At 47.4% G+C, this 25,254-nt stretch overlaps 1 pseudogene; it reads right to left on the bottom strand.

The window, feature by feature from the left end:
• Nucleotides 1-506: 506 nt before the first annotated feature.
• Nucleotides 507-4,396, bottom strand: LOC140219116 (uncharacterized; annotated as a pseudogene).
• Between the last annotated feature and the right edge of the window lie 20,858 nt (nucleotides 4,397-25,254).

The raw sequence follows: 25,254 nt of genomic DNA, 5'->3' as shown, positions 1-25,254 counted from the left end.
CGCCGGCCACTTATAATGAACTTCTTAAACACTTCTATCTCTCGCGGCGACAATACCCTCCTCCTCACCCCAAGCTCACTAGGCCTCAGGCACTGACATTCAGACTGTTGCAGACAGAAACCTATCCCAACCTGTTCACGTTACATGCGATATATCCGGAGATTTACACTGATGACGCGTGCCCTGCTTGCGGGGATAGATCAACACTTTCGCACATGCTCTGGGGATGTATCTCTATAGCAAACCCTGACCTCAGCTCAGCTAGGTGGGAGGCGGCCCTCCGCAACCCACTCCTGGCTGAGCAACGTTGGGCTGTCCAGCAGGCCCACGATGCGGCTGGCAGGCTAGGCCTGTCGGTCCCGACGTGGGAGCGGCCCGCGACTTGCTAATACGCGTTCTGCAGGACTGTAAAATAAAAGTTACTCAATCAATCAATCAATCAATCAATCAATCAATCAATCAATCAATCAATCAATCAATCAATCAATCAATCAATCAATCAATCAATCAATCAATCAATCAATCAATCCTTTTTAAATTGTGCACTCTGTAAAAAGCAGCTAATAGGTGAATGAAGAAGTCAGTGAGGCTTTTCGTTTGTGGCATGTTTTATGTGCACATGAAAAAAAAAAAAGAAGGAGCGGTACAACGCCGGATTGATGAATCTAAGCGTGCTGCATCGATATTCACAAAAGACGCGCTTTCTTGGTTGCTACAGATACCTTGTGGCTGCTTTCTAGTTGACAGTTTATATCCCTGGAGTAAAAGTGCATCCGCATAACAATGAAGAAATTCAGTACTTCGCACGTGAACGCGAACATATGCTCTGTACAACCAAGAAGAGGGAGGCAGCACCCCTCTAGGTCATCTAAAACTTTCCAAAATATCTCTCCGCAAAGGCCTGCCTCATCCAGGGAAGCTGACACACTTTTGTTAGCAGTCTTCATAAAGCCCAGTATCTTTGGTGTCGGGTGCTTTAAGGAACCTTGCTTGAAACTTCTGTACTCAGTTAAGTAACTGTCGCAACCAACTGCTGGGATTTCAGAGCTTATGTCCGCTATACATAGATCACATGGTGCGCCCTTTCTGACCTTATTATATGACATATCCACACAGATAATAAACAACATTGTCCTCTATGTTTCCTCGAGCATAGGTGTGCTCATTGCAAGCACATTCTGGTGAACTGCTTGGCTCCAGGCAACTTATCAACGTCGCCTCAATGGCACTGCGAAGACTACTTTGCTTTGACTTGCAGGCTTCTCTGGTCTGCTTGAATGTGTCGTTGACGCCGACGAGCACAGGGCTTGGCACACCTTCCACACTCCCACGTAGCGCTGCTTTAACAGGTGTATACAGGCTTAGAAGGCGGAATATCTGCGTGAAGTTGATTATAGTTGGATGGGACTCATCTCCACCGAAGGAACGCACCAGTCCAAAGTGTCGCTGAAAAAAACAGAGTGAGTGAATTTTCTAGCAAATAGGGCAATGTGAATGCAGTCACAACAAATGTGAACAGTGTGCCTTACCTCCAGTGGATCTTGATTTAACTTGGCTGTCAAAACATAGAGCGCACCCTGACGCAGCAGATCATCAACAATATCTAAAGTGGACATCAGAGTTACTCGCAGCGACTCTGTCGTTTGTTGTGATGCAAAAAGCTTCAGATTTTTTTGGATTGCATTCTGCTCTGTCAAGTTTAGCAGTTCCAAAAAGTCTTTGATGACCTGAAATGAATAGCGTAACAACTTTATAGCCCTTAGGAAATGCACACAAAGTTCAAAGGCTGTGGTCTGGTACACTATTTCGTCGTAGAATGCTCGCAAGTTTTTAATAACACAAAGAAAAAAGAGAAGTAAAAACAAAGTGATAGTTAGGAAGGGTGCTGCACCCTCCCTAGCTATCACTCTGCCTATTTCTCGTGGTTTTCCTTGTTTCATTGCTGTTCACTGGCATTGTATGACGGAATAATGTAATAACTCGCCCAACAAACCACCCACATGACGCATTACCTGTATTTCCTTCGAGTGGCGCCTGACTCCTCTGGCTGGCAGCTTTGTGTTCAGTGCATCAAACAAGTCATTCAGCATCATGGTAAAAGTCTCTGTGCCTTCCGAGTCTTCCATGCCTGCTGCCTTGGCTTCTCGGTACACTCTAATACCAATGGCCGTTCCACGGCTAAACAGCTGTTAAGAAATAACATCTCAGTTAGTCTTATGAAAGGAAGCAATGGTATTTATCGACCCATTTATATGAAAAATGCATGTTCTAAGTGGTAAAGACCTGTGTAGCTAGTCGGACGCTCTGCTTACGAAGATTGTCAGGGGCAACATGGGCTTTTGTCAGCTTTGGGACTACTCGCACGTATTTATCCTTTTCTGCTTCATAGAGTGCACTGTAATGTTTAAAGTTGATTTGATGATGACCGGCCTGAAAGAAAACAAACAAAACGTTAAAACTCAAAACAATGACTACGGTGTTGTTTCTTACCATTCCATAGTTGTGCTTTTGTAGATGATTCCTGATGCACTTCATGATATGGGGAACATCACAGACGAAGTATATCTTTTGGGAGAGATCCCAAGGGTTCTCAATATAGTGACGTGCGGAATGTAACTTTCCAGACAGCTTAAAATGACTCCACATTGACTTATTGTTGCCGGCCCCGTCACTGATTACAGCAAGCACCGAGGCATTGTTCTTGCGCAGCTCAAGGATGGCGCTCAATACAAGCTCCGAAAGGATATCCTTCCAGGTGCTGCTCCTCTTGTTGCGAAGCTTGCTATCGGCTGCACCCAGCCCTCGAAGAGCGGCACGAACATGAGAACTAGTGCATGATCTGCGAGTTGACTTGGGTTTTCGGCTTTCAGGTCACCGTAGTCAACAAAACCATCCATTGTGCAGGAAGCTTTTTTAAATGCAACAGCCTGCTTCAGTTTGATTTCATCAAGCAGTAACACACCATACTGTTTAAGCTGATCCTTGTCGTGGAAGTGTAGCCTAATATTCCTCAAGGCAACTTCATTGAAGCCGAACCTGCAAGGGATGCCACTGATTATTTGTTGCAAGCGTGCCTTGGAAGGAAGCGGCAACAGTTCCATGTCCGAAATTAGGGTGTATGCTTTTGGACTTGATATCCGTAACAAAAGGCAGGTCATTAGCCACTCGTTGTCATACCGCCGCCCTCGATGCCATCAAAGCTGTCTTAAACAAGAGCTGCTGCTTTGCTGGGAGAACGTGGAGAGCACTGTCGATCTTCGCTTCAGTGATATTGCGAAGGGAGTTCTTCACGACCGCAAGCCCATGTTTCAGTTTTTCTCTTCTAAGTGTTGCCCGTATTGCTTTGCGACGCAATAGTTTCAAACAGATGCTTCTTTGCCTTGGTTTTCGGTGCTGGCGCTTTTTCATACGGTCCATGAAGAGCTTACTTAGCATCTTACATTCTGGGCAGGTGGTGTTTAAGCTTATGACAGTACATGTCTTCCGTCTCCACGTCTCGCCGCCTTTCGTGGCAACCGTTGATGACTCGATTTCTGGATACAGCTTGGCGGGGATACCTTCGCACGGTTTCATTTGGTCTGTGTAGCTGAGCAGATATTTCAAGTCACGAAGTGAAATCCTTTGGACGGACGCGTTTGTGGCATAGATGGTTGACGGTACAAGTAGGCCGTTCGCCCTAACAGTTAGCTCAAGCTCGCTTGATATTGTTACGGCTTTTTCAATGCGAGGAATAGCGTTTTCCAGTACAAGTTTGAACAGCACAACCGTATCATCGACTGCTTCCGTCGACCAGCCTTCCACGCGTTCGCCCGCTTTAGCGGTGGTCGAAAGCTCGTCGAAGAGCGATGCAGGGCTTTCGATGGCAACCGCGTCGTCCGTGGAGCGCACTCGTTCACTATGGTCAGAATCATTGGGCACTGCGTTTTTTTCGCCTCCATTTTGTTTCTTGCGGCGCTTAACTTCACGAGCTGGTCTCACAGTGGGTAGCTTGCGCTTCTTTGAGGGCTTTGATAAATATTTCGGGCAATTTGGAAAGAGACATGGTACAGCGTCTTCCTTTAACGCCCACTTATCACGTGGTATGGCGACCACTTCACCATTTATGTTGTGCACGAAATCTTTAACGATGTCTTCTGGCTGGAAGTGTACGTCACACACCACACAAGAGCTGGAAAGTTCTTTGTAGAGCCTCGGAATCGCACGCTGCCATTCGCGAAGGCGGGATGAGTCTTCGGCGGCCTGAAAAAATGTTTCTTCTCGTTTGAAGATTGCACTGAGTCGTACCCACTCCTGCAGCCTGTCACAAAACACCGAGGCATGCTTGCTCACAAGGCGAGCAGCATATTCCTGGAACACAAATAAGAAACACGCGCAAAACGTGGCACGCTGCTGCACTCGTCGGTGTCTCTGTCCGCTCGCACAAACGTTCGCACCACCCGCCTTCGGGCCGACAGTGTCGCGCGCGCCGCCCCGCGGGCGCGACAGAAAGGGGTCAGGTGCCGCGGCGGAGTTTGGCAACTGAAAAGAATCTAGTAACGTTGAGTTATACAGCCTCACTTAGTGGGGGGACATAGGGCTTGAGCCTGGTGACGTGAACAACATCGCTGGTTACGTTGGGAGGCACTGAAGGCTGACCGACTGGGGCGATCTCGTATGTCACGTCGGACAGTTGGCGTAAGATCTGGTACGGACCAGAAAAACGGGAAAGTAGTTTTTCCGACAAGCCGACGCGACGTGAAGGCGTCCAGAGAAGGACAAGGGAACCAGGTGAAAAATGGTGGTCTCGGTGCTGAAGGTCGTAGCGTCGCTTTTGAGAAGCTTGCGAGACTTTGAGGCGATGACGGGCGACATCTCGGGCCTGGGCGGCTAAGTCAATAACATTGCGAGCGTAACCAGTGCTGGGTGATTGTACTGCGGAAGGTAGCAACGTGTTAAAAGGCAAGGTGGGGTCGCGGCCATACAAAAGGAAAAATGGTGAAAATCCGGCAGTGTCGTGACGGGACGAGTTGTATGCGAAAGTGATGTATGGTAAAGCGACGTCCCAGTCGCGGTGATCGTCGGAAACGTACATGGCGCGCATTTCAGTGAGTGTGCGTTTGAGTCGCTCGGTGAGGCCGTTCGTTTGAGGGTGGTGCGCGGTAGCAATCTGGTGTTCTGTAGAACAGGAGCGGAGCAGATCATCGACGACCTTCGATAGAAAGTAGCGGCCGCGATCGGTCAGCAACTGGCGAGGGGCGCCGTGGTGCAGGATGACGTCTTTTAGTAAGAAATCGGCGACATCTGTAGAGCATCTGGTTGGCAGCGCTCGTGTGATGGCATATCTCGTGGCATAATTGGTTGCTACAGCAATCCATTTGTTTCCTTTGATGGAAATTGGAAACGGGCCAAGGAGGTCGAGGCCCACACGAAAGAAGGGCTCTGTAGGTATATCAATTGGTTGGAGCAAACCAGCGGGCGGCATAGCAGGCGTCTTCCGGCGCTGACACAGGTCGCAAGAAGCGACATAACGGCGCACAGAGCGATAAATTCCGGGCCAGAAGAAGCGGCGCCGCAGGTGGTCGTAAGTATATAGCCCAGATGTCCAGCAGTAGGAGCGTCATGAAGTTGCTGGAGCATGGCGAGACGAAGGTGCTTGGGGACGACTAGGAGGAGCTCCGGGCCGTCAGGACGAACGCTGCGACGGTATAAAGTTCCATCGCGCAAGGTGAACATCCGAAGGGACGGGTCATTGGGCGAGGAGCTTAGGCGTTCCGTAAGTGTTCGAAGAACAGGATCCTTGCGCTACTTGTCGCCAATATGGAGGAAGCCGGAGGGGGATAGAACACTGATGTCCGAGTCTGCATCGGTATCGTCCGGTTGATCCACGGGATTGCGGGACAGGCAGTCAGCGTCTTTATGCGGGCACCCTGACTTATATATAACAGAATATGTATATTCATGTAGGCGCAATGCCCAACGTGCGAGTCGTCCAGTTGGGTCCTTGAAAGAGGAGAGCCAGCAGAGGGCGTGATGATCGGTTACAACGCAGAAGCTCCGACCTGAAAGGTACGGTCGAAATTTCGCGACCGCCCATACGAGCGCGAGACATTCTCTCTCAGTAATGGAGTTATTTCGCTCGGGCGTGGAAAGAAGGCGGCTAGCGTAAGCGATGACACGGTCTTGGCCTCGTTGACGCTGAGCGAGGACAGCGCCGATGCCATGACCACACGCGTCAGTTCGTACTTCAGTGAGCGCAGAAGGGTCAAAGTGTGAGAGAATCGGGGAAGTTGTAAGCCGCTCAATCAGGGTAGAGAAGGCTTTCTCCTGTAGTGGTCCCCAAGAGAAAGAGGCATCTTTCTTAAGAAGGTCAGTGAGAGGGTGAGCGATGTCGGCAACATTTTTCACAAATCGCCGGAAATAAGAGCATAAGCCCAGAAAACTAAGGACATCGTTCGTTGAACAAGGTACAGGAACATTTCGCACGGCGTGAACTTTCTGTGTATCAGGTTGGACCCCGGCGGTGTTTACGAGATGGCCAAGCATGTTAATTTCACGGCGACCGAAATGGCAGTTGGAGGAGTTTAGCTGAAGGCCAGCCCTGCGATACACGGAGAGTGTGGTTGTGAGGCGCCGCAGGTGGCTCTCAAAGTTCGGCGAAAACACAATCACATCGTCGAGGTAACACAGGCATGTAGACCACTTGAAGCCGCGCAAGAGAGAGTCCATCATGCGCTCGAATGTAGCTGGCGCATTGCATAATCCAAAGGGCATGACTTTCAATTGGTACAGACCGTCCGGTGTGACGAAGGCGGTTTTCTCGCGGTCCATCTCATCGACGCTAATCTGCCAATAGCCGGAGCGGAGGTCAATTGATGAAAAGTATTGGGATCCGTGAAGGCAGTCAAGAGCGTCATCAATGCGAGGCAGGGGATAAACATCCTTCTTTGTTATCTTGTTGAGGTGACGGTAGTCAACGCAGAAGCGCCACGAGTTGTCTTTTTTCTTTACTAAGACAACCGGTGATGCCCACGGGCTACTGGAAGGTTCAATCATGTCCTTGTCCATCATCCTGTCTACCTCTTTCGGTATGATGGCGCTTTCTGTTGCGGAGACACGATATGGCCGCCTATGAATGGGGCTGGCGTCACCGGTATTGATGCGATGCATGACAACAGATGTCTGGCCAAGTGGACGGTCGTCCAAATCAAAGATGTCCCGATAAGATGACAGGAGGTGACGAAGAGCTGTTGTTTGCTCGGAAGGAAGGTCGGGGGCGATCATCTTAGAAACATCGTCCGCAGGCGTCGAGTACGAAGGAGTGGGTGACAAAGGTCCGTTCGTTCTGAGGAAGGATTCAGAGGTCAAAAAAGAAATCTCAAATTATTCCAAAGGAGTGATATGCGCTATGGCGATACCGTGTGGCAGCACATGTGACGAAAATCCAAAATTGAGGATGGGCACGCCAGCGCAGTTTTCGCGGATGCGGATTAAGGTGCTCGGTAGGGCAATATTACGCGACAAAACCACGTCAGTAAGCGGCGACACGACGAACTCGCCATCAGGTACAGGAGGACAGGGCGTCAGGAGGACATTTGTAGCCGCCTGTGGAGACAGCCTTGCAAATTCAGCAGAACATAAGCGGTGTGAAGCACAAGTGGTTGCGTCGGCAGGAAGCGGCAGATCCAACTGTACAACAACTGCGGAGCAGTCAATTTGGGCAGAGTGTTTCGAAAGGAAGTCGAGGCCGAGAATTAGGTCGTGTGGACAGTGTTCAAGGACGATAAATAGAACAACGGTATAATGGCCCCCAATGGTAACAGATGCTGTGCACATTCCGAGGACAGGTGACGTACTCCCATCGGCGACTCGCACAGTGCACGGTACGGCGGGGGTCAGAACCTTTTTGAGCCTTCGGCGGAGAGCAGCGCTCATAAGTGAAAGCTGCGCTCCTGTATCGTCGAGAGATCTAACAGGAACGCCATCAACTTCAACGTCCAGTAGGTTTCCACATGTAGGCAGGGTCAACAGAGGATTTGTGGGCCGGGTTGGAGTTGCAGCTTCACCTCCGGGAGCTGCACCGCCTAGTTTCCCGAAGCGAAGCGACCGGTTGCAGAAGGGGACGAAGAGCGATGAACGAGAGGCGAACGGGACCTACGACCTTGCGGAGATGGGGAGCGGCTGGATCTTGGTGAAGCACTGGCGGCGTTGATGTTCCTAGTCGGCGTATAGGGCGAGAAAGTACGAATGTCTGGTACTTGGCGGTAGTGACTCGGAGATGACCACCGAGGAAGCGACGATTAGTGGTTGCGGCAATGACGGGCGATGTGGCTAATACCGGAACAATTAAAACAGATGGGTTTATCATCCACTGTGCGCCATTCAGCTGGGTTGCGACGGAGTGGTGGAAAGCTTTGCGTCTGGGAGCGAGCGGTCGGAGAAATTTGGTAGGTGTTTGTATGGCGGGCCGAGCAGAGAGATGGAATGCCCAAACTTGCTATTTCCTCCCGAACGACCGCTTGTATAAGGAAGATAGCGGGTACGCTTTCCCGACAGTCTGAACGAACTGGAGCGGGGGCCATGACCTCAAGCTCACGGAGAACGATGCGCGTTATTTCTTCGGTCCTGTGGGCTGAACGAACCGCGGCGGGTATTCGCAAGAAGATGTCGCGGCGGTATTGTGTAATCGATCGAAAGTTTGAGTGACTCGGCGGCCCTTCGCTTGTTCGAAGCGCCGGCACTCCTTTATAATTGCATCCACAGTGGCACAATCCTTACAGATCAAGAAATTGAAGGCATCGTCTGCAATACCTTTCAATATATGACCAATCTTGTCTGCCTCGGTCATGTTGTCATCAGCCTTGCGACAGAGGGCCAACACATCCTGTATGCACACGACATAGGATTCCGTGGACGTCTGAGCGGGGCACACAAGTTCTTTTTTTCTGCCAGCTGACGACCGACAGGTCTGCCAAACAGGTCTCGCGTTTTTTCTTTGCAGACATCTCAGCTCGTTAGGTCAGCTTCATGTGTGTCATACCATTGCTTCGCAGATAAAATATCACGTTTGCTAGCATCATTGTAGGATCCCACCTGTTGTCGCACACTCGCTCGTAACTCGTAAGCCAGTCCTCGACGTCGGCGTTGTCCGTGCCACAAAATGTTCCCGGGTCGCGCGGATGAGTGAGGATGACCGTTGGCGCGGGCTGCCGAGGAGTTGTCGCTTGTGTCGGTTGATTTGCCATTGTGGCGGCAGGTAGATGACGTCCGCTACGAAGTTCCGTGGTTGTACCCCGCATCTTCCACCAAAATGCTGCGGGAAGAAAGCAGGCCCACGAGTGTAAAATAACGCATATCTACAAATGGTGGATATGGCGTTCAGGCAACTGCCAGACTTCGTCTTTCTCTAGTCCCATTCAACTTCTTCCTTCACTTCACCGTAACAATACGAATGGAATCCTTCTACGATGCGGATTTTGATAACCGTTTTCTTTTCTGTTAGTTTCTCTCCTTCCCTCCTGTCTTTCTTTCCTTACCCTCTTCCTTGCGGCGTTTCGACAGCCGGCGGCCTGCAGATTGGCGCTATACACGAAGCACATAGAGCAACAAGTTTTTTGTTATCATAAAATGTATGAGTACTAGACAGAAAGGGTAGCGATACGCGTTTGTTGGTACATCTTGTACGTGAAGATCAGTAACTACTTAAATTAATCACAAGTGCACGTGATCAGTTGGATATTACGTGCTGTCTGAACGTACAGAAAGCCAGATAATCACCATAAACAGCCGCTTTCAATAAAGCACTCGCAAACCATCTTTCAAATTTAGTGAGCGGTATCAAAACAATGTCCTCCCCAATGAAATAAAATGCACATATAGTTCCCAATTTACATTGTGTAACAACTTCAATAAATTAATTGATATACGCAAATATAGATTCTCTAAAGGAAAACTACACACATGTTGATTGTAGGAATAAGTTGATATTTTGAACAGAAGAATAATGTTGCACAGAACCATTTTAAAGCAGGTGCTAAGATGAGCAAGAAAGACCACATAAACTAAGTGCCATTAATGTGCCATTAACACATGAATAAGTTTCAAAAGATAAAAATAATTAGAACACTACACGTCTTCTGCAAAAGACCAAGCAACTTGCCTTCACTTTGGTGGGGAAACGCAAGTGACGGCTTATACAACATTTGAAGAGTAATTAAAAGGAAATAACTAGAAAGGGAATCGGACAGAGCTGCAGACACGGCGAAGTCAAGACGGCAGGCAGACCTCGTCTCTTCCATAGCACGGTTCAGTTTCCTTATCAACATGCAACAACTAGCCCAGGTCAGCACACTGAAACAATAGCTGATAAAATTAATATAAAGCTTATTTACAACTAAAATTCGAAGAAATTGCGTGTTTTAGTACAAAAAGCTAGACATGATGCATCACACCTATATAATCACACAGCTGAAAAAAGAAAGCAAGAGACTCAACACGCAAAACCTTTCTCATCTTAATGACGGCTAGCAGTCCCATATTCACGGAACATGTTACTGAAAAACAACGCACAATGGCAGTTTTGTCAGTCACTTGAGGCACGGTCCCTAGAAGTTGAATATCTGCCAACTTGGGTATTTTTTTCCACTGTAGTCTTCCGTGAATGCAGATAGTTATTTGAACATCAAAGAAGAAATACACTGCGCCCCCCCCCCCCCCCCGCCTCATCGAGCCACCGGTTCAACGAATTAAACAATGCAAACCACATTGGGAAGTGTTGTTAAGAAAGCTCACTGCACACCCGTCCTGCTCTTAATGGAGCAAAGCGCAAGATAATGTGGCTCGGAAAACACTGTCAGTTCCCATATATATATATATATATATTTCGTCATTTTGTTTTCCTTTCCAATGGGCCTTTGTGCTGCCTCTCGTCACGAATCAGAACCAATGCGCCCAATTTTCTACTTGTCTCAACACATTACGATGTTAAACGAAAACTCATTTGGATCAACTGGGTCATGTGCAGCAGATGCACTTATTGCCTTATGCCCCGACTTTGCAATACAGCAGCTCAAACACAAGGTAAACAGGGAAGATCGCGGCATGCTCAAATGTTTTGGGGCTGCTTGTGTTTGATGAAACAAGATACGACCCTTGCTGTAAGGCAGTGCTGGCCAAGTAGAGAACCGACACTCACGGAAAGCAGCGAGCATCTCATTTGTGCTTCACCAGCTTTTGTTTAACACACACACTCAGACTAAAGAGAAACCGTGCACGTAAGATTGAACCTGTGTGAGAAGCAGGCCGTCTGTGAACGAATCAACTCAAAGCATGATGACGCGAGAAAGTGTTGACTGCCACATAGGGAGTAACTTGCTTTTGTTGATTTCGGCGACGACAGTCATAAATGAGTCATGCAGTTAGGCGCTGATAACTACAGCCATTTGTAGACTTTCCTTGTTGTACAGTGGCCTAGATTGCATTTACCGCCAGGTAATTGTAATCATACCCACGTGCGGCGCGGTTGGCAGCACCTCGGCGCGTCTGTAGTCAAACCCGCATGGACTCATTTCCTATGGGGTTTTCTCTGCATTTCATGTATAGCGGTGTACGCCGCGCTTTCTTCGAATGATCCTTCACAAGAGCGTCGACGGGAGAATCCCCAGGCTATGCGAAGAAGATTGCAGCTCGTCTCCTCCTTCCGCGCGAAACGGGAACGCGCAACAGCGGCAAAGCGGGGGAATACAATTGCTCACGCACTATTCTGTCACTTGAATGGCATTTTTCGCCCTCAATATTTTTTTTTTATAGAGAGACCGCGTTGGCCCCATGATCCTGTCCATGTAATAAGGGAATAATTTGGCAGTTCTAGATTTTACCCATGCACAGATCCTAGGATATTAGCGTGTTGTGCGCAGGCTTGGAAGCGAATGGCGGACACAGAGCCCGATACAAGCGTGGCAGCCAGCAATAGCGGACGGCCGGCACAGCCGAGAGATGTGCCCACTGAAGGTTTTGCCACCGTCCATTTTTCTCCTCGAGTTTTACTTTGAGGCGCCCAACACGCGGAAAGTGATGCAGAGATAACGCACAAGAAGAAACCGGCTACAAGCACAATGTGTTAAGAGAGAGAGAGAGAGAGAGAGAAGTGGTTCTTGTGGGGAAGGAGGAAAGGCTAGCACTATTTTCTGCAACCCATGCGGGAGCACGGCTCAGCGCCAGCAGGGCAGGGAGATGGGATTAAAAGAGAGAGAGGGTAGGAGGGAGTAAGGTAGAGGTTCGTCCTAACAGCATCAGAGCAGCCCGACAGGGAGGGCCCAGTGGTTTCGACCGGAGGAGTAGGCTGGAGTTAGATCGTATAGGAGGTGGCCCTGTAGAAGCGAAGTAGTGGCGAATCAGGAAGCCCGAGGTGGTGGGATGGCCATTAGGCCATCCGTCTTTGTAGAAATTTCCTATAGTCTCGCCGAGAGCCCCGACGAGTCGAGGTACTCGACGATACTTAGGAAGGCTGGTAGCTGATTACGACAGGGGAAGAGGATATCTTCCTGTCGTGAACATGGGAGCCCCAGCTGGCGGAACTTGCAGAAACAATGCAGAAGCTTCAACACATTCAACCTCCTTCCCTTGAGTGGTAATCCAAGATTAATTTTAGACAGCTTTCACAAACCTCAATACTTCAACAGATTGAATCTCCTTCCCTTGACTTGTAATCCTCAGGATTACCAGTCAAGGGAACGGCACAAGATTAATTTTAGACAGCTTTCGAAAACCTCGATGTTTAAGCAATTAAAGAAACGTGCGCAGACGTAAACATGCTTCTTGAACAATATGGGAGATTCCAATTAAAATAAAGGTGCCTTCATTGCGGAACTTGCAGCCAGAAACACCCGCTATACCCTGCCCCTCTCTGCTTCCTCCCGTGCGCCGTCTTTCATGCCCCGCTGCGCTCCGCGCTCCCTCTCATTCTTCGTTGTGCTCATTTGCTCGGTGACGCCAACGCTCAACACAGGAACGGGTGCCTAAAAGCTGCGCTCTGAAGGGCATGGCGAAAGCATGAGAAGAAAAAAAAAAGCGTAGGGCCGTGCAAGACGGGCTCTGCGGCGACGATCGCTATACGAGATGGCGCTGGAGTAGCGTACCGATGTCTGTCCACCATTGCCATGCGGAGAACGCGTCCACCTATACCATATATGAAAACAAAGGGCTTCATGAGCGGATTTATGTTTGCGGCGGCTGCCGTGAATCGCGCCCATGCGTCACCCGCGCGGTGCCTCTCGTAATCTTCCAATTATCGAGGTAGTTGCGCCACATTTGGCTTCGTTTTCAATGTGTCGCACGACACAGACTGTCCACGCCACCGATTATATCGATACATGAAAACACATATAGATTTCGCATTTGGGAGTATCGTAATCGTTGGTGATTTTTTTACTCCATAAAGAAACGGCACAAGCTCGGCCGAACCCGAGGCCGGTGCAATGTCTCACAGCGTCTTCGTAGCGATATGCTACGATGATATGACTGGAGGATGAAAGTCGACCCCGGGTAGGGGTCGACTTTCAACAACCGACACAAACCGACAACCGGGCAAACCGACACGCTCCCGCTCGTGAAGAAGGAATAAATTAATTTATTCCCGTGGCACAATGGAAGCTAGGGTGCACGCACGTGCTCTAGCTCCTGCTATGTTGGACGTGACATATGCGTGTCCGTCACGTCAGAGAAGTGTAATACGGGCCAACGCCTTTACACCGAAGTGCTAGGGGCCTCCTGAATCGTTCGTTATACAGGTCGCTTTATTGCAATGGTCGCGCAGCGCACAGCTCACAGAAGAACAGGACGTTATTCTTCTGCTATAGAGGTCATTCCGTTCTAGAGGCCTTCGTTGTACAGGTGCTCCTCTGCAGCTGGCGCTCGCATGAGAGAAGCCTGCGTATGGTTTAAATATCGCTCTGGTGTGCCTGCTGCGTCAGGGGGGTTCGTTCATAGTTCGAGAAGGAGGCGTGTCATTGCCATTGTAGCCGATTGTAGACTCGCAAAGCTGCGTGTTATCGACCGTAACCACTGCAGCCACTCTGGGAACCTTTGCAGTTTTCTCACAAATACTTCGCTTTTGTATGATCAAAGAGAAAAATCGGGGCAGTCTTCGTGAGCTGCTTTGGAAGTAGCGAAAGCTTCTTAGCTCAATATCTCCAACGTAAAGCCTTTAAATAGCACAAACGGTAAGTTGACGGTCATTTCTGGAAAGAACGCGCTTTTTGACAGTGGAAAAAGCCACATGGTCCTCCGACCCTCATTTGCACGGAAAGTCGCATTACGTGAACGTCAGCGTGTACGTGCGATGTTGTGATACTTGCAGTGACCCAAGTTGTTGTAAAAAAATCACGCTGAAAATACTCTAGGAGTTGCCAAGTATGCGTAAGCATTGTACCTCTTGCTCATCTCCATGCAGCCCGGTGTCATTATCAACATTGGGAAACTTGATCCTGGTAGTATAAAGCTTATGAACCCTTATGAGTTATCAACCTTATCGGACTACACCCGACCCTTATAAACCCGTACCTGTCCTTATTAAGCTTATCGGGCGTGATCCCACCCTTATCAACCTTATAGGACTTGATCCGAACCTTATCAACCGTTATCACTGCCTAATAACGTTACCGGAATTAATCCGACCACTTAAGCCCTTATCGCTTTTTAGCACCATATCCATCCGCGTCGAACCACTATCAACCGTGATGAGACCCTTATATACCCTCATCCCACCTTATCATCCTTATCAAGTCATTGACTGCTTATCTTTCTGTGTTGCGCGGCATGACACGCCTGAGCCCTCATATATCGGTGGCAGTTTTGTCGGTGAAGGAACGCCCAACGGAAGGCACATCCCACCTCCACATAAACGCAGCGGGGATGTGGCGTGTTTGACAACAAATTTTCGCAAATGCGGAGTTTTTCTGATGTCCACAATGTACCGAGTCGGCTCTGCATGTGGTTCTAGAGATGAATGGTTCCAGAAATGGAGCGCAACCTGCGTTCCACGTCCTTTGGCTCACTTAAGGAGTCACTGCCACTTTGACATCTCTGGTATCTAATTATTTAGAGCGCGCTTTAGGCGGGAGTTTCTGGTGGCAAGTTCCGCAGAGAAAGCATCTTTATTTTAATTGGCATCTCTTATATTGTTTAAGAGGCACGCTTACGTCCGCGTACATTTCTATTATTGCTTCAGTATTGAGGTCTTCGAAAGCTGCCTAAAATTACTTTTATGACGTCCCGTTGACTGGTAATCCTTCGAATGACATGTTGCCGCCGTCGAAGGAGGTAGAGTCTGTTCAAGCTCCTGCATTGTTTCTCTTAACACATTGTGCTGTTATTTTTTATAAACGTGTAGCCGCTTTCTTCTTGTGGATTATTTCTGCATCATCTACCGCGTGTTGGACGTTTCAAAATTAAACTCGAGGAGATAAATGCACTGAAGTACTAAAGCGCCAAACAGACGACACAAGAAGAGGCACGGACAAACGCATATTTAAGCGCTCGTTCGTATCTCTTCTTGTGTCGTCTGTTTGGCGATATAGTACTTCAGTAACAGTAAAGTGGTGCATTATTTCTGCATCACTTTCCGCGTGTTGGGCGTCTCAAAGTTAAACTCGAGGAGAGAAATGGACGGCGGCAAAACCTTCAGTGGACACATCTGTCGGCTGTGCTGACCGCGCGCTATTGCTGACTGCCTCACTTGTATCGCGTTGTGTGTCCGCCATTCGCTTCGAAGCTTGCGCACCACACGCTAATAGCCCTAGGATCTGCGCACGCGTTAAATTTAGAAGCCCGAAGTTCTGCTCTTAGTACAAGGAGGGGCTTCATAAACGTCTCCTTTATGACCGTCCTAGGCGAAATCGACGAAAGCAAGTAACTCCCCATGCGGCAGGGAACACTTTCTCGCGTCATCATGCTTTGAGTTGCTCCGTTCACAAACGGCCTGCTTCTCACACAGGCTCAACCTTATGTGCAAGGTTTTTCTTTAGTCTGAGTGTGTGCGTTAAACAAAAGCTGGCGAAGCACAAGTGAGGTGTTCACTGCTTTCCGCGAGTTTCGGTTGCCTACTTGGCAAATACTCTCTTACAGTGAGGGACATATCTTATTTCATGAAGCACAAGCAGCCCCAAAACATTTGTGCGTTCGGCTATCTTCCGTGCTTACTGTGTGTTTGGGCTAAGGTGTTGCAAAGTCAGGACATAGGCCAATAAATGCACCTGCTGGGCATGAGCCACTTTATGTAAATTAGCTTTGGTTTAACATCCTAATGTGTTTAGGCAAGCATAACTTTGGGTGCATTGGTTCTGATTCGTGACCACAGGCATCGCAAGGGCCCCTAGGCAAGAAAAACGAAATGCCAAACACTTTGCTGAGTAGACCATAAGTATGATGGGGCTCCCCTTGTTCTCTTCCGTCCTTCCTCGTTAGCGCCAAGCGACCATAATTATGGTCTACTCAGCAATATGAACCGACTAGCCCAGCAACATGTACTTCTGGACAAATAATTTGTCGTCAAATCTTTCTTTTTATTTCGAAGACAATTATATAGGCACTCCAGCCGCATTTCTGCCGTCGCCGTAGGCATCGTGGTGAGGTTCCGTATGAGTAATAACGTGTGATGGTGAGCCATCGAATGCAGTTGAATCGCGCGTGCGCGAACGAGAAACGCGGCTCAGTCTTGTGCGCGTGTGATACCGTGTTGGTTAATTTAGTTGAAATACGTTGGCGGGCTAGGTGGTTTGAATCCACGATGGAATGTGTAAGCGCGACTGAACAAAGACGTAGAAAGAAGCAGACACCCTAAACAGCGCTGCCTTCGTGTGTCTGTTTATTTCTACGTCCTCGTTGAGTCACGCTTATGTATTCTATCGTTGTTAATTTAGTTAGTAGGCGAACGTTTACGTTTTTACAGCCGATAAAGCTACTATCCTTACTTCTTACGGCTTTCTACTAATTTCCTATTGCAATCGGTGCTACGCCTTTCCGGCGGAACTGCGGATATTTGGTTAATGGGTTAGCATTAGCAGTGTGAAAGTGGAAAAAAGTGTATTAATATGAAGCGGTATGAGCCTTCGAATAGAAGATGCAGAAGCGAAGGAACCTGGGTTCAGTAGAAGAGAAGAAGGAAGATAGAATAAAATGGCAGACAAGATGGACGCCAGTTCCATAGCAATACTTTCCGTCTATTGTGTCCTTTAACTAGGAACGCTACATTATTTTGGCGCAGCCGACAGCGGACTCCAACATGTGGTTGACATTTTTCCTTGAGGAGACCTCCGCAGAGAAGATCATCTTTTCGAGATACCAAGCTGAAGATAAACCAGCGGGGGAACTACCTCGCTAACTCAACTCGGCAGAACTCGTGAACCTGGTTTTAGAGAAGGCTTCCATGGACACTGCTGAACTACGTCGGAAGGGTGCTGTGAAAGTGAACTTGCGTCTGGCGATCTTCGACGAATTAGTTCTTCAACCGATGCGACGAAAGGACTCTGGATCACAGTCGTCGACGGAAGAGGTGAGTCTCATTTTGAAAGCTCTTTGGCTACAACAAGATGAGATTTCGCAACAAAACCAGCTGGTGGCATCGCTTATAAGCTCTTTAAACGCTGAGAAGCCGGTGACTAAATTTGTAGAACCCGATGCGTTCGACGGCATGTCTTCAAGTCCAGAAGGTTGGTTTGAAGTCTATGAATATGCCGCTGGGAAGAACAACTGGCACTCTAATGAGGACAAGATTACTAACATGCGTAGTTAATTAAGCGGTGTTGCACGGAAGTGGTATGATTTGCACATTATTGAAGATGCTGGCAACTCTTGGAATCAGTGGAAAAAAAATTCTTGACGGCATTCGGAAGCAACCCAGTGCAAAGATGGGACGCCGCGCTTAATTTCAAATTCAAGCAAGGCTCCCTCGTCGAGTATTTCTTTGACAAACGCCGCCTTTTAAAGCTGGCCGAGCCTATGCTTCCTCCTTCTGCCGTAGTAGCACTAATAATGCACGGAGTGCGCATGCAAGTACTGAAGCAAGTGCAAATACGGTCACCTAAAACTATGGATGGGCTCCTGGAGTGCCTTCACGACATACCATCTACTTCAGAAGAAAATATAAGCACTAGCTCAAGCAGTCACTTCACACGGTCCGGTGCGGATTGGTCAAGCCGTAATCAGCGAGAACCGCGCCGCCTTGCAGGCGGCACAGGGAACTTGCGTTGGCGCGCTCCCAGAGGTCGGTTGAATAACGTGGACCGCAAACCTGTCCCTCTACTCTCGGATTCTGAAGAGGCTCCGACGACAAAAAACTGATAAACAAGGGTGATCAGTCCGACCCGATGACCACAACTGAGACTGTTTATTTAACTTGCTCTAGCCTACTTCACATTCCTGTCAAAGTGGGAAACAGACATATGATGGCTTTGGTTGACAGCGGTGCTTCTGTGTCTATAATAAATGTCAAGCTGCTAGATGCAGGTCACCTGCATAGTGGAAGAGTACTACGGGTGCAAGGCTACGATGGAAAAGTGACAATGCATAATCAGTGGGCCTCAGTAAACATCGAGTTCCAAGGTCATGAAATAGAGAGTGAAGTACTGGTGATAGATGGGGTGACGTACGACTTTCTGCTATCCAGACCAGATATAAAGAAACTAAAAATGAACGTATACTGGGACGATGCGGTTTTAGTGGAAGGACTATCAAGGCAAGAGACACAGCCGGATAGAAAAGATAACCTGCGAGTTGTCAAGTGCGCGGAGAATATTGCAACGACCTATCCTGAACTGGTATGCAAAGGAACCTATCCACAAGCGATGACGTCACACAAGGTGCCTTTCGAACTAACTGACAAGACCGTCGTCCGAAAATCACCTTATAACTTGTCAAGAGAGCGCAAGATTTGGTTGAAGAAGGAATTGCAGGAGATGCTAGACGCCAATATAATCCGGCCTTCGGTGTCACCCTTCGCCTCTCCCATACCTATTGCGCCTAAAGAAGATGGAAATTTCAGGCTGTGCACAGATTACAGGGTTCTCAATCGACAGACAGAACTTATACCATTTCCCATGCCGAAGATAGACACGATTATAGATCAGACAGGTGGTTGCCGAAGTTTTTCACGTATTGACTTGTGCAAAGGTTTCTGGCAGATCCCGCTAACCGAAGAAACAAAAATGTACACTGCTTTCATCACGCCCTTCGACCTGTACGAGTATAACCGGCTTCCTTTCGGCTGGAAAAGCTCGCCAGCATGGTTCCAGAAGATTATGAACGAAGTCCTGAAGCCTTTCCTAGGTGTCTTTTGTAACGTGTACATGGACGATATTATCGTCTTCTCCAAAACAGAGGCGGAGCATCAGGAACACCTTTCCCAGGTATTAAATGCCTTGAGCTTGGCACACCTCAAGGTTAATTTTAAGAAAAGTGCGTGCTTTCAAAGAAAAGTTGTGTTCCTTGGAAGAGTATTTGATGGGACTACCAAAAGCACGAAACAAGAGTCCGTCGAGAGGATATCCCAACTGGTGAAACCATATGACGTCCACTCATTGCGTGTGTTTTTGGGATTAGCAGGACATTTCAAACCCTATATAAAGGACTTTGCCATAAAAACAAGATGCCTCACGCGCCTCACGCAGAAAGAAGTTCCATTTGAGTGGGATGAGGAATGTGAGAGAGTCTACCGTGATCTGGTGCACAGAATCTCTGCTGACCCTATTCTACGCATACCAGATTTCACTTTACCCTTGAACTGAATACCGGCGCCTCACACTATGGGACAGGTGCAGTCTTGTACCAGAAATGTCCAGAAGCATCCGGCCGAGAAAAGCGACACGTAGTAGGTTACTACAGCTACACCCTCAAGCCATCTGAAGTCAATTACATCACTACTGAAAAGGAAGCTCTTGCAGTCCTTAAAGCAATTCAGTACTTCCGTACGTACCTAGAAGGTGCGAAGCTTACTTTGTTCACCGATCATCAGGCCCTCACTCATCTCTTGAATATGACCCAACCTAAGGGACGTATCGCCAGATGGGTGAACTACTTGCAGCAGTTCGATTTCACCATCTCCCACAGACCTGGACCCCTTTTGACTGATGCAGATGCATTGTCTGGACTGATGATACAGGCCAACAACGAACAATCGGAAGAAATCAATGAAATTAAATTGTGGGAAGGCACTGAACAATTGATTTTTATGGAAAGTCGTTATCAAGTCCCGTCAACGCTGGTTTCCAGGGTGCTTTATTTGTACCACGATAGCCCATAATCTGGAGGACACGACGGATTTTGGCGCACTTGTGTGGTAGAGCGTCGTCCTTTTGTGCTTGGAGACTCTGGTTCAATGGTAACGTAGGACAAGCAATATTCCAAGCCAAGCTTTCATTGCAAACCATCGTGGACATTACTGGTCATGGCTTCTGGCTGGGAACGGCTGCACTTTTCTTGCCGAATAGCTCACACAAACAAGTATGCGGAAACACCACTGGCGTGGTCTAAATATCTGTAAGCATACCCAAAACTCTAAATTGGCCCACCCTCAAAATACAAGTTCGCTCGACTCCAAGAATTATGCCTTACAGGTAAGTCTTTATCGCAAAAAAGTACGCGAATTTATTGCTGCGGTACCTGCACGAAGCAGGACTACACGCATTTATTTCATGTCCTTTTCGCACTTTTTCTGGTGAATATAGCTCGCGCCAAGTCCCTCGAATAAAAAGAAGTATGTGAAGGAAATTTTAATGAGAAGGAAAGCTACAGAAGAATAAAAATAGGCTGGAATGCATACGGCACGCATTACCAATTTATGACAGAAAGGTCTATATCATTGGACAGAAGTGTAAAATCATTCCATTCTACTGCCACTACCATATGCGGCAGAAAGTTCGAGGTCTATAGGAGGCTTGAGTAGAAGTTAAGGACTACGCAAACACCTATAGAAAGGAACTTCATAAGCACAACAATAAGTTACAGGAAAATAGCGGTGTGGATTATAGAACAAGCGGGTGTAGCCAATATTCTAGTTCACATTAGGAAAGACAAACCAAGCTGAACAAGTTATGTAATGCGTAGGGTGGGTTAACTCCTGGTGTATTGAAGTTATAGAATGGATGAAAACAGACTAGAGACGCAGTTAACAACGGGTGAGAATCAGGTGGTGCCATTAAATTATGATGTTTTCATATATAAATGGGGTCAGCTGGCACAAGAAAGGAATAGTTAGGGATCGATGGGAGAGTCCTTCAACGTTCAGGGGACATAAATAGATTAATGACGATGATATGGTGGCTAATTGCGATAGAACCATTAGATTGGTCCATCTAACGTTATTCAAACTATTAATAACGGTGAAGCGCTAACCATATTTTGAGTAGCTGCCAAAGAATGATCTGGTAAATTGTGTGCTTTAGGTCAACTGAATTGAAACAGCGTGCTGTCGCGAAGGCAGATGGACGACAGGGGTCGCTATAGGGGACCTGCAGAATAAGTACAAAAACATAGCTGCCTATATTAGGCCACACATCTGCGGCTTCAAATTTCATAGAGCGTCTTTGTGGGTGTTTAGCAGTGACTGAGTTAGCGTTCGCAAAGTGGATTCAAAGCAATCAAGATCTGAAGCAGTGCGCATTGCTGTCGAAATACGTGTGTGCAAGGTGCAACCTGTTTATCCAACTGTAACTGTAACATCAATGCATTTTACCGCACGGGTTCAGAACGTATTTTTCAAACATGATTCTAAGCACAAGTTTCTAGCGAAAGGCCATGCTTTGGACACTGTCTTGGCTTACATTTCGCTGTTGCAACATTTCAGATAGTGAATTTAATTCAAAAATTGTATAGTAAAATATGGGTAATTATTAAATATGGTGCCACACTACATCACAGTTTGTCAATCGTGCTTGGTTATACTAAAAATGAATTTGCACCAAAGGCTCAGCTCTCAGAATGAACATTAAGTGTCGTCACTTGCTAGTCTCGTCGACTTCAAATATCTTTGTGGATGTACCTATAAGAGAATCTTGTACGTTAAGATAAACGACACTTAGTATGATGTATCGAAAATACACCTACTGATGCACGTCTTACCGAGTGTATCATTATAGAGATACAAAATACTCAAACAATATGTTAAGATAGTATCTAAGATTAATCTATCTTCAATGCTGCCCTGCCCTGCAATAAGTAGCCTGTGATGCAAAGCATGTATTCATCCAATGCGATTTTTATTTCGTGTCTGAAGCCAAGTTACACTAGAGTGTACTTTAAGCTGGTCACAATATATAATCGTGTAATCATGAGGGGCGCTCTTGCGAAATGGAAGGTTTATGTCATTGTATGGAGTGAAGAGCCAACAAATAATGCAAAACATGTAATGCACAACATTCTAGTGGCAATGTTCCTTGCAATTTTGTATTTGTTATGCTACTTACAAGCTAATGTTATCGATTTATTTTCGTTTTTTATTTGTAGTACTAAGGCGAGTGGGCTAAGAATCGAACAAAGATCATTGACAACATCAGAATACCAAAAATACGTTCAGGTGAGCGGTAAGCAGGAGTAGTTTGTACTAGGTTATGATTAGAAACAGTACTGTAAACAGTACACGAAAAAGACGCAAGAACAGTAACGCGATGCTTACTATCAACTGAACTAATTCATTTGTGTCGCTGCCCGCTTTTATAGCAGACACGCATCTTCATGTCGCACATATGTTGCCAGACAAAAAGAAGCATTACAAGAAAAAAAATGTAAAGGAAAAAAAAGATCGCGCAAAAAAGAAACTGCTGCTTCACATAGCTATCTTCGTTTCAGCGGAACCATTTTGATATCAGTTAGGGCAACGGACGGCTCTATTGCGTAATTTCTCTCGCCACCAGATCACGGTATCGGTACAGTACCTGCATCTTCTTAATCAGGGGCTGGCAATTAAAGGTTCGACAGTTTTCTGGCAAATGCGAGTGCCCCTTAACATTGTGCTGGTGTTTGCTGAGGCATTCTTCTTTATAACATCTCCCGTACTTCCAGATGTCGACACGCCTGCAGGAGAACGGAACCTCATAGATGACGGCGCATATGCCTGTAAAAACATCGGGGCATTCTTCATCTCGCCATGTCTTCATGAGGTGCTTTCACTCTTAAAATACGCATTTCAACTTGTGCCAATTGCGACCCAAGTCGTTTCAGGCTCAGAACACCGAGTAAATTATGTGCCTTGCAGCAGCGTTCTTTAAACGATGGAGCAGGCCAGGAACGCACGGCGACACCGGCTTCGTTTTACGTTTGGTAATTATGGTCTTGGACTAAGTACTTACGAATTTCACTTTTAAATCCTCCACTTCAACTTGAACTCCCCAATTTAACTGCATCTCCAAGCTTGCATCTCGAATTAAGGTCCTTGCGTGAACTGTATGACAAGAGACATTAAACTGGTCTCACAAAGAAACAGGCAACCACAACAAGTGGCTCCTGAATTACCGTTCAGCACACACTAAGCTGGTTAAAACCTGCGTTTTGAAGCCGTGAGTAAGAACCGCCTTGGCATTATATTCTGTTCACCGATGGCAATGAAGTGTCGTCTAGCAGCTACGAAAGCTAGGAAAGCCAGGCATGCACAGTGGCCAATATGTACGAGTTCCATATGCTTTTGAAATTGTTCAAAGTGGAATGTGCCATTATTCAGCTAAAGATTACGGTTTTCACGTGTAAAAAGAAGGCAGTTATGCCTTAAGTTCATGACCTCTCCAATCATTTGAAAATGGTCGTGTCGTGGTACTGAATGCATTTGATATTGTCAGAATGGAACGCATTCGGTTGTATTTGCTCAGAGGTTGGCAAGGACACTCACACTGAAAGCACCTCACAAAGACATCTTGGGGTTGGCTTGGCTGCCTGGCTATTAGGCTGCCCTCTCTCTTCACGCAACACCTGGCGCGCCTGTGCCGCAGAAAATGTTCCCCTCTGCCAACTAACTCCTTCGAGGCGCAGTCTTGACGCGGCATCTCAACCAATATGAATTTAGATGCCGTTTTTCGCTTGTCCAGATAACAGACAGGGGGTTTTTCGCTCAATGGGCCATTTGATGCTTTCATTCTAAAAGACACCAGCACAGTGGTGTTTCTTCCTTTTGGAAACCTGGCTTCTGAGTCTGGTGTGCCATGAAACTGCTGTAATGCGGTCACTGTCTCGCGACCAGTGCAACTCCAAAATCCACCGACAGGTTCCTTCATGTCCTCAGCAGTTAGGTAGCGCCAATCGAAGTACCGATTCTCAGCGTATGGAAGCACCGGCGCGCCGCGTTTCGTGTGTCGGAGGAGACGCGCGGACTGTTCAATAAATTTATTTGAAGCCGAGAGTTGGAGCACTGGTTAAGTACCACCCCGTTTGTAGTGAATTTCAATGAACCTCTTTGATGCCAACTTGGGTCACTGGGTATGTGTTAGTATGTGTGTGCCGCTATTTAATGAACATCTTTTACCACAACTTGGGTAACTAGGCATGAACTACCAGGAAATTGCTTTATTATATTGAAGAAAAATTTCAGCAGAACCCATCTCACGATGGCTGTCGACGGTCATCCGTTTAGCATTAAAGCATTAAAATAACATAGTGACACAATGTATTGCCACCGTCGAAACAAATTATGTACAACGCACCATCCAGGGGCAGCTCTTTGAAGCCTACACGTGGACTCTGAAATGCCTGGCACGCCGGTAATTGTGAACGTTCACAAAGATGTTATGCGGCAGATGGGCTTCTCTTGCACTTCTATCTCGACAGGCTGCGCCATCTAGGGGAGTTGACGAGAAGAGTGCGAGTGGCTTCTGAGTGGGAGTGGCTTCATGGCACGCCGCTGCGTGCGAAGACTGAGAATTGTTTCCTCCCTTGCTGCACAGCCACAGGCACATGCACATACCCAAATTGGGGCTTCAATAGGAGTAGCGGTGGTGAGCGGAATAGAGCCCACGTGAAAAGGCTTCCTCAGTGACAGCAACCCAACGCTTTAGGAGGCTGCGCCACAAATGCACTGGGTATGTGCAACTTTTCAAAGAGTGCTCTCACGACGACGGCTTAGCGATCTGCGCCATGAATGCACTGGGCATGTTCCACTCCCAGGTATCCCACACCTACTTTTGGTACATTAACGACATATTTATTGTTTTGGAACACGACACAAGAGCGTTAACCGACTTAATTAGCGATTTCAATTCCTTTGACCCGCGTATTAAATTTAATGCTCACCTAGTCACCTAGTCA

This window comes from Dermacentor andersoni, chromosome 6 (genome assembly GCF_023375885.2).
Source record: "Dermacentor andersoni chromosome 6, qqDerAnde1_hic_scaffold, whole genome shotgun sequence".
Taxonomy (NCBI): domain Eukaryota; kingdom Metazoa; phylum Arthropoda; class Arachnida; order Ixodida; family Ixodidae; genus Dermacentor; species Dermacentor andersoni.
Note: the sequence above shows the minus strand (reverse complement) of the source record. Positions and strands in the feature narration are given on the sequence as shown.